The sequence below is a fragment of the Sapajus apella genome, unplaced genomic scaffold, assembly GCF_009761245.1.
Source record: "Sapajus apella isolate SASKATOON/1434 unplaced genomic scaffold, GSC_monkey_1.0 scaffold119, whole genome shotgun sequence".
Lineage (NCBI taxonomy): Eukaryota > Metazoa > Chordata > Mammalia > Primates > Cebidae > Sapajus > Sapajus apella.
In genome coordinates, this window is record NW_022437059.1 from 471515 (window position 1) to 479294 (window position 7780).

The 7780-nt window shown below is 54.2% G+C and overlaps 1 long non-coding RNA gene across 1 annotated transcript; it reads right to left on the bottom strand.

Moving 5' to 3' along the window:
• Positions 1-4963: 4963 nt before the first annotated feature.
• Positions 4964-7448, bottom strand: LOC116538321. Its single transcript, XR_004263601.1, has 2 exons — positions 7265-7448; positions 4964-5252 (listed from the first exon to the last, which is right to left on the bottom strand). It is a non-coding gene; the product is annotated as an uncharacterized LOC116538321 (long non-coding RNA).
• Positions 7449-7780: the final 332 nt, after the last annotated feature.

Below are 7780 nucleotides of genomic sequence, written 5' to 3' on the forward strand. Positions count from 1 at the left end.
GGCTGGTCAGGGCTCCCCTTTGGCAGGGAGGGAGGCAGGCAGGCAAAGCTGCCGTACTGTCAGCCCCTACCTCCCCTTTGAAGGAGAGGGCCCTGAAGGCCTCTCTCTAGCTCTAGGCGTCCTAGAAGCTACTAGAGTTCTAGGCTTGGATTGTGGCTTTTCTGACCTTAGTTTACCCACTTTCACTGGCTCTCTGACTTGCATTCTGGGCCTGGCTCCACCACCGGCTCCTCTGCAACTTTGGGCTTGACAGCTATGGAGTCAAGGTTGAGAATGTGGTCTTTGAAGCCAGGTCTCTAGGGTTTGAATCCCAGCCCACCATTTATTATTTGTGCCACATCGCACCCTTTGTGCTTTGTTTTCTCACCTGTAAAATGGAACTGATAATAAAAGTTCCAGCTGGGCACGGTGCCTCACGCCTGTAATCCCAGCACTTTGGGAGGCCGAGGCGGGCAGATCACCTGAGGTGGGGAGTTCGAGACCAGCCTGACCAACATGGAGAAACCCCATTTCTACTAAAAATACAAAACTAGCCAGGTGTGGTGGTGCATGCCTGTAATCCCAGCTACTCAGGAGGCTGAGGCAGGAGAATTGCTTGAACCCAGGAGGTGGAGATTGCAGTGAGCCGAGAAGGCACTATTGCATTCTAGCCTGGGCAATAAGAATGAAACTCTATCTCAAAAAAAAAAAAAAAGTTCCATCCTAGCTACTCACAAGGCTGCGCTGGGAGGATTGCTTGAGCCCAGGAGTTGAAGGCTGTAGTGAGGGACAACAGAGTAAGATCCCATCTCTAAGAAATAATTTAGGGTGGGCACAGTGGCTCATGCCTGTAATCCCAGCACTTTGGGAGGCCAAGGCGGGCAGATCACCTGAGATCAGGAGTTTGAGACCAGCCTGGCCAACATGGTGGAAACCTGACTCTACTAAAAATACAAAAGAAATTGGCCAGGTATGGTGGCACATGCCTGTAAGCTCAGCTACTCAGGAGGCTGAGGCAGGAGAATTGCTTGAGCCCAGGACGCAGAGGCTGCAGTGAGCCGAGATCGCACCCCTGCACTCCAGCCTGGATGACAGAGGGAGACTCTGTCTAAAAAAATAAATTTAAAAATAATTTTAAAATAATAATCTCTTCCATGCAGGGTTATGGTGAGGATCAGATGAACCTGCACTATTTAGAACAGTGCCTAGCATTGTAAACACTCGATAAGTATCACGTGGGAATTAAAACTCCCACTCCAGTTTCTTCATCTGTGAAATGACCTATTAAAGTGTTGTGGTTTTTTTGAAAATTTTTTTTTCTTTTTTTGAGACAGACCCCCAGGCTGGAGTGCAATGCTGCAATCTTGGCTCACTGCAACCTCTGTGTCCCGGGTTCATGTGATTCTCCTGCATCAGCCTCCTGAGTAGCTGGGATTTCAGGTGTGCACCACCATGCCTGGCTAATTTTTGTATTTTTAGTAAAGACAGGGCTTCATCATGTTGGTCAGGCCGGTCTCAAACTCGTGACCTTGTGATCCACCTGCCTCAGCCTCCCAAAGTGCTGGAATTATAGGCATGAGCCACTGCACCCAGCCTTAAAGTGTTTTTTCTTTTCTTTTTTTAACTGAAAAATGTGGCTAGGTGCGGTGGTTCACGCCTGTAATCCCAGCACTTTGGGAGGCTGAGGTGGGCAGATCACTTGAAGCTAGGAGTTTGAGACCAGCTAGGAGTTGAGGCCAATATGGTGAAACCCTGTCTCTACTAAAAACAGAGAAATTAGCCGGGTGTGGTGGCACACCCCTCTAATCCCAGCCACTCTGGAGGCTGAGGCATGAGAATGGCTTGAACCTGTGAAACGGAGGTTTCAGTGTGCTGAGATCATGCCACTGCATTCTAGCCTGGGCAACAAAGAGAGACTCCATCTCAAAAAAAAAAGAAAGAAAAATGCCCATGCCCATGTGTCACCCCAGATCAATTACTGAATCAAAATATCCAAGACCTTGGGCAATTGGCAATTTTGAAAGCCCCCTTCCTTCAAGCAATGTTGATGCCCAGTGAGGGTTGAGATCGCTGGATGAATGGTCCTGAAGGGCTCCATCCAGTCTGGCAGAGCACCTCCCTGTCACACACCACCCAGGACCCCTCTGCAGAGCCCTGGAGGTGCTGCACTTTGGATGAGAGCTCATTACCACTGGTGTGGCTGGAAGCGGGTCCCTCCTCACTCCCTTGAAGGGATTTCTCCTCTATAAAATGAGAATAATGACCTTGCCATGCTCACCTCCCAGGGCTTATAAAACATTATCACCCAGAGATAATGTTTTACTAGTGATAGGACCTGCTATAAAGGTAGGCAATTATAGTGTTCCTTCCCTTGATAAACTTTTATTGAGGCCTAGCGCATACCCCATCTCCTTTACACATGGTGACGATGGAGTTACGCAGTCTCCTGGAGGGACCTGCCCAGAACCATCAGACAAGTTAGGTCATAGGGCCAACCCCCTTTGTTAGCTCCTGCTGGTTATGAAATGAGCCAAAGAATGGAAGGAGTCTAGAACCGGTCCTGACACATGTGAGTGCTCTGTAAACAATAGCTGTCCTTACTATGGTTATTGTGACTGTGCCTGAGGCCAGCTTGGATAGCGGCCTGGTTACACAGAGGGAGCTCAGATGAAGGGAGGCAGGGAAGGTGGGGCCCTCGGGAGGAAGGGGAGCCTAGAATGAGGTGCTGCAGAGTAGGGTGTGTGGAAAGAGTAGAGGAAGTAGAGGGTGTTGAGGGTGCTGGTTGGTGACAGACTACGACGAGAATGCTGTACTCACACGTGTATTGATTGAGAACCTTCTGTGCACCAGGCACTGTGCCAGGTGCTGGGAGTACCGGAGAGCTCCAGGTCCACCCAGCCTCCACCCTCGGGGAGTCCTCTAACAGACAGTGTCACAGACAGTGTGACAAGGGTATTGGTGGTGAGTGGGGACACTTAATCCAGACTTAGTGGCACTTCCAGCTGAGCCTGGAGGATGAGTAGGAGTTGATAAGAAAGTAAACTAGGCCGGGCGCGGTGGCTCAAGCCTGTAATCCCAGCACTTTGGGAGGCCGAGGCGGGTGGATCACGAGGTCAAGAGATCGAGACCATCCTGGTCAACATGGTGAAACCCCGTCTCTACTAAAAATACAAAAAAATTAGCTGGGCATGGTGGCGCGTGCCTGTAATCCCAGCTACTCAGGAGGCTGAGGCAGAAGAATTGCCTGAACCCAGGAGGCGGAGGTTGCGGTGAGCCGAGATCGTGCCATTGCACTCCAGCCTGGGTAACATGAGTGAAACTCCGTCTCAAAAAAAAAAAAAAAAAAAAAAAAAGAAAGTAAACTATGTGCGGTGTCTGGGAGGGTTAGTCAGGAGGCGATGAGAGAGGTTGAGATTGCTGGAATTTAGATAAGGCTGGAGATGCCAGCAGAGCCCAGGTCACAGAGGGCTTTACAAGTCAGGTCAAGGAATTTGGACTTTATCCTAAATACAGTGGGGAGTCACTGTTAGTTCAAAGTTTTATGGAAACACAATGAGGCTTTTATTTTGAAAAGATCACTGTGGGCTGGGCGTGGTGGCTCTTGCCTGTAATCCCAGCACTTTAGGAGGTCAAGGTGGGAGGTCTGGGCAACAAAGTGAGACCCCATCTCTACCAAAAAAAAAATTAGTTAGATGCGGTGGCATGAACCTGGTCCTAGCTACTCGGGAGGCTGAGGCAGGAGGATCACTTGAGCCCAGGAGTTTGAGGGTGCAGTGAGCTATGATTGTACCAGTGCACTCCAGCCTGCTGGATGACAGAACAAGATCCTGTCTCGGAAGGAAAGAGGGAAGGAAGGAAGGGAGGGAAGGAGGGAGAGGGGAGTGTGGGGCAGGGGGGGAGATTGTGGTTTATAGAGGAGAGAGGATGGGGCAGAGGCTAGGGTGGAGGCAGAGAGACTGGAGGCAGTTACCCAGGTGGGGGTTGATGGTGAGCAGACCAGACAGCTGAAGGTAGTACATAGAACCGAGAACAATTCTGGAAGTAGGAACCACAAGGACTTGGGGGCTCATTGGCCAAGGCAGTTGAGGGAGGAGAGGCTGAGGAAGGAGGAACAGAGTGGGATGGGTGTTGGGAGACATGAACTCCATCTGAGATATCCAAGGAGCGATGACAAGTTATGGAGGCTTAGAATCACTCCTGGCCTGGGAATACTTGCGGTCCTCTTCTAAGAATTCTCAAGAATGGAAGGCCACTCGCCCTTGGCCCATTGTCAGGCCCTTGCCTTCCCTGGCCTCTCTGGGACAGGCTGGGAATTCTCGGCTCAGAAACACCCTGTTGGGGCAGGCTGGGCTCGGTCCTCCCCAGCCCAAAGCGAGGGATGTGCCTGCGCACCTGCTCCATGATACATGGGGGTGGGACAGTGGAGTGGAGGTGAGTGAATTCAGGGGTGTTCCCCACTCCCCACTTCCTGGACTTCTAGCCTCAGTTGTGGCCCCAGGAATGGATTCTGAGAAAGAGGCCAGAAAGCACGCTTTCTGGGCCTGGGGTACAGAGGGCAGCAAGGTGCAGTGGACATACCGCAGACACCCAGACAGGGCACCTAGGTATCAGTCCTGGTTCTGTCACCTCTGGTTAGGAGCCTGTGAGCACCCAAGGGCATTCTTGTCCTAAAACTGGGTCTTTAAGACGGTTTGGTTTAGGTGGTGTGAATGAACCCTTCCATCTCCGACCTTGAGAGAGTTGAATTTTCCCCCACCCGAGGTGTCTACAGTGGACAGATCGCCTCCGCCCACCCATCTGCCTGGGGCCCGCCCAGTGCTCATCTCCATTCCCAGCCCCTCCCCAGGCACCCCAGGCCTCCTGCAGCTCGCTCTTTGCGCTCCCTCATTAGGCTTTGGTTTCTGTGGGAATGTGACTCGAATTAACTCTTGGGAGAAAAATCACAGAAACCAGGAAGTGAGGGCTATGGAAAGGGGGCAGTGAGTCACTTTTCCACGCATATTTTTCAAACTTTCCGATGGAGTTTGGAAAACAACAGTCTTTTGGTTGCCAGCTTGGGCCCAGCTCTCCAAGGGTCCCACATTCTGTCTCTATGGGTCTTCCTGTAACTGCTGTGCCCTGGCCCGCCCTTCGGGTCTGCTTTTCCTGGGATCCCCTCCCGCTTCTCCCTGGGCACTTGTGCGGTGGCAGAGGCACTGAGAAGCCCTCCTGTGGTGCAGCTTCCTTCTCTCCCCTGGTTTCATTTCACAGCCGAGCCATTCATCTGTCGTTGCCTGAAGATGGACCCATGGGGGTTGCAGCAGAGTTGGGGACTTGGTCCCTGCAGCTGCTCTGACCAACCCGCCAACCCTCCAACCCTGGAGAACCTCCATGGGCACCAGGAAGCTCTGGGCTCTAGGAACCTCCTTCCCGCCCCTGCAGCTTCCTCTTTGTGCCCTCCCTACTGGCCCTTCCCACCCATCTCTGCATCCCAATTTCCAGAAGGCCTGTGGCGGAGAGTGAGAAGCCAGCAACCGACCCCCAGGAAGAAGCCTTGCAGAAGAGGGTCCTCACCCTAATGAGGTCACCAAGGGAAAAGACCCCCAGTACGCCTCTCTCGTGTGCTGGGCCCTCACACTTCCTCTGTCTGGGACTCTCCTAACAGCCACGGGGAGGGTGCCAGGATCCCCGTTTTGCATACAGTAGCTGAGGCCCAGCCAGGAAAATGGGTGGGAACCTTGAGGATGGTGGGCAGATGGTGGCCCCTTGAGGAGGAGATGGGAGGGCAGTCCATACTCCTAGCTCCTGACTGGGGCAGGGAGGAGGAAGGGGTCCTGGACTAGCTCTCCTCTGCCCGGTCTCTGGGGACGGTCCCCCCACCCCCCGTTTCTGACTCATCCTTTCCATCAGCAGTGGCATGTCCTGCCCCTGCTGTGCCTGCGCCAGCAACGGCCCACATCACAGGGCCACATCTGGCTCCATTTGAATGCAACCCCACCCTCCCCCTTCCTTGTCCCTCAATGCCCTCCCCTGCCTGAGGACCAGAGTAGGGAGTGGCCCTCAGGACCCCCCACTTCTCTGGCTGTACCAGCCCTGCTCCCCTGCCCCTTCGACGCCTCTAGTGGAGTCCCTTTCCTTCCTCGAACCCGGCCTCAGTTCCTGGGACATCCTGGCTCCATATTTCAGCACATATCTCACCATATCCAGACTCCTTGGCTCCCCCATTCCCAGGCCCCACTGAAGGAGGGATTGGGAAGGGGGCATTTTGCAAGGTCTAAGCCCCAAGAGCCGTCCCAGAGTAGAAGGAGGTCTGGCAGCCCCGGGGTTCATTTCCCCCAGCCCAACCCTCTGGTGTATTATCAGCTTGGGCTTGTTGAGGGACAGGGGTTGGGGTAATCCCAAGATGTGTGTGCATGGAGGGTATAGCTCAGCCTGCCAGCTGGAGTGGGGAGCGGGCGGCTCATGCCTGTGTATGCTGGCTTTTGCGAGGGTTGGGGAGGAGCCTGGAAGGGCCTGCAGCTACTGGCCTCCCTCCTCCTTCCTCCTTCCTCCTTGCTTAGCAACTGTTGTCATCTGGTAAATATTTGCCCCAACAGGATCTGGGGCTGGAGCACTGGTGTCAACCGGGATGGTTGCCCCTCCTCAATTTCTGAGCCTCCCCTGTGTTCAGCTCCCTATTCCAGAGCCCCCTGGCCTGGATTCTAAATGCGGTCCTCAACCCTCCCTCATGGTTGACTTCCTCCACAACTTCGTCCCTTTCCCCCTTTTACTGTCCTTCATCCCCACTCACCCTCTGCTCAGGTCCCTCTGGTCCATGCTTTACTCCTTGATCCATTCACCAAGGGGCCTGAGTGAGGTCCCCCTCAAAGCCACACAGGCCCTCTGCTTCTCCCCCACTACCTGCCACTGGGAGCCCAGCCTAGCTATGGCTCCTAGTACATCGTTGGTGCTCAGTGAGCCCTAGGACCTCATCTCTTTCCTCCAACAGGAAACACACCCTCCACCTCTAAACCTTAGCTCCACCAAGCTCCAGGGCGGGAGAAGAGAAGGCGTATGGGAATGTTTTGCTGGACCCCATACTGCACTCCCAGGCCAGGAAGCTCTGCATCAGGAAGCCAGCACCATTTTCACCTCCTCTGGGGTAGGATTGAGGGGACCATGGCCAAGAGGAAACAGATGCCCCCTTAGCTCCTCCCTGGGCAGCCTGAGCAGGCCAGGGCCTGAGAGCATGCCAGCTTTAGCCTGTTTTCCTGTCCTTCCCAGCCAGACCCCTGCCACCCTCCTCCCCCAGTGGTTTTCTCATTACCTGTCACTGATGGAGAGCCCCACAGAGGTCAAGGCCAAAGTGAGGTGGGCTGCTGTGCAAGCTTTGAGCTCACCCGGCAAACAGGGCCAACGGGGTGCTCCTCTGGGGCGGGCCTGTGGGCTGGCTTAGGGATAGCAGACAGGGGAATCTGGGGAGTTGGACTAATGTGGATCTAGAAGGGAGGGGGTTGGGCTGCATGAGGCCTTAAGACTCCTCCCAGCTCTGAAGTTCTACTTCTAGGCAACGAATGATGAACACTGGCCCGAGTGCAGTCCCTTCTCCATCCCACAGGGCAGAGACCCTGGCCATCCGCTTGTCCCACTTGGCAGCCGCCTTCCCCACTCCTCCCGAGAGTGCCCCAGCACTCTGCCCCAGCCACCAGGAAATCTCCTGCAGATTCACCACCACCCTCCTGGCTGGCAGTTCACTGTCCCAGTTGAACTCCCAGCCTGAGGGCCAGAGGAGAGCCTTCAAAGGGGACCTTGAGGAGTGTGGGGGCTGCACGGGCTGCGGACA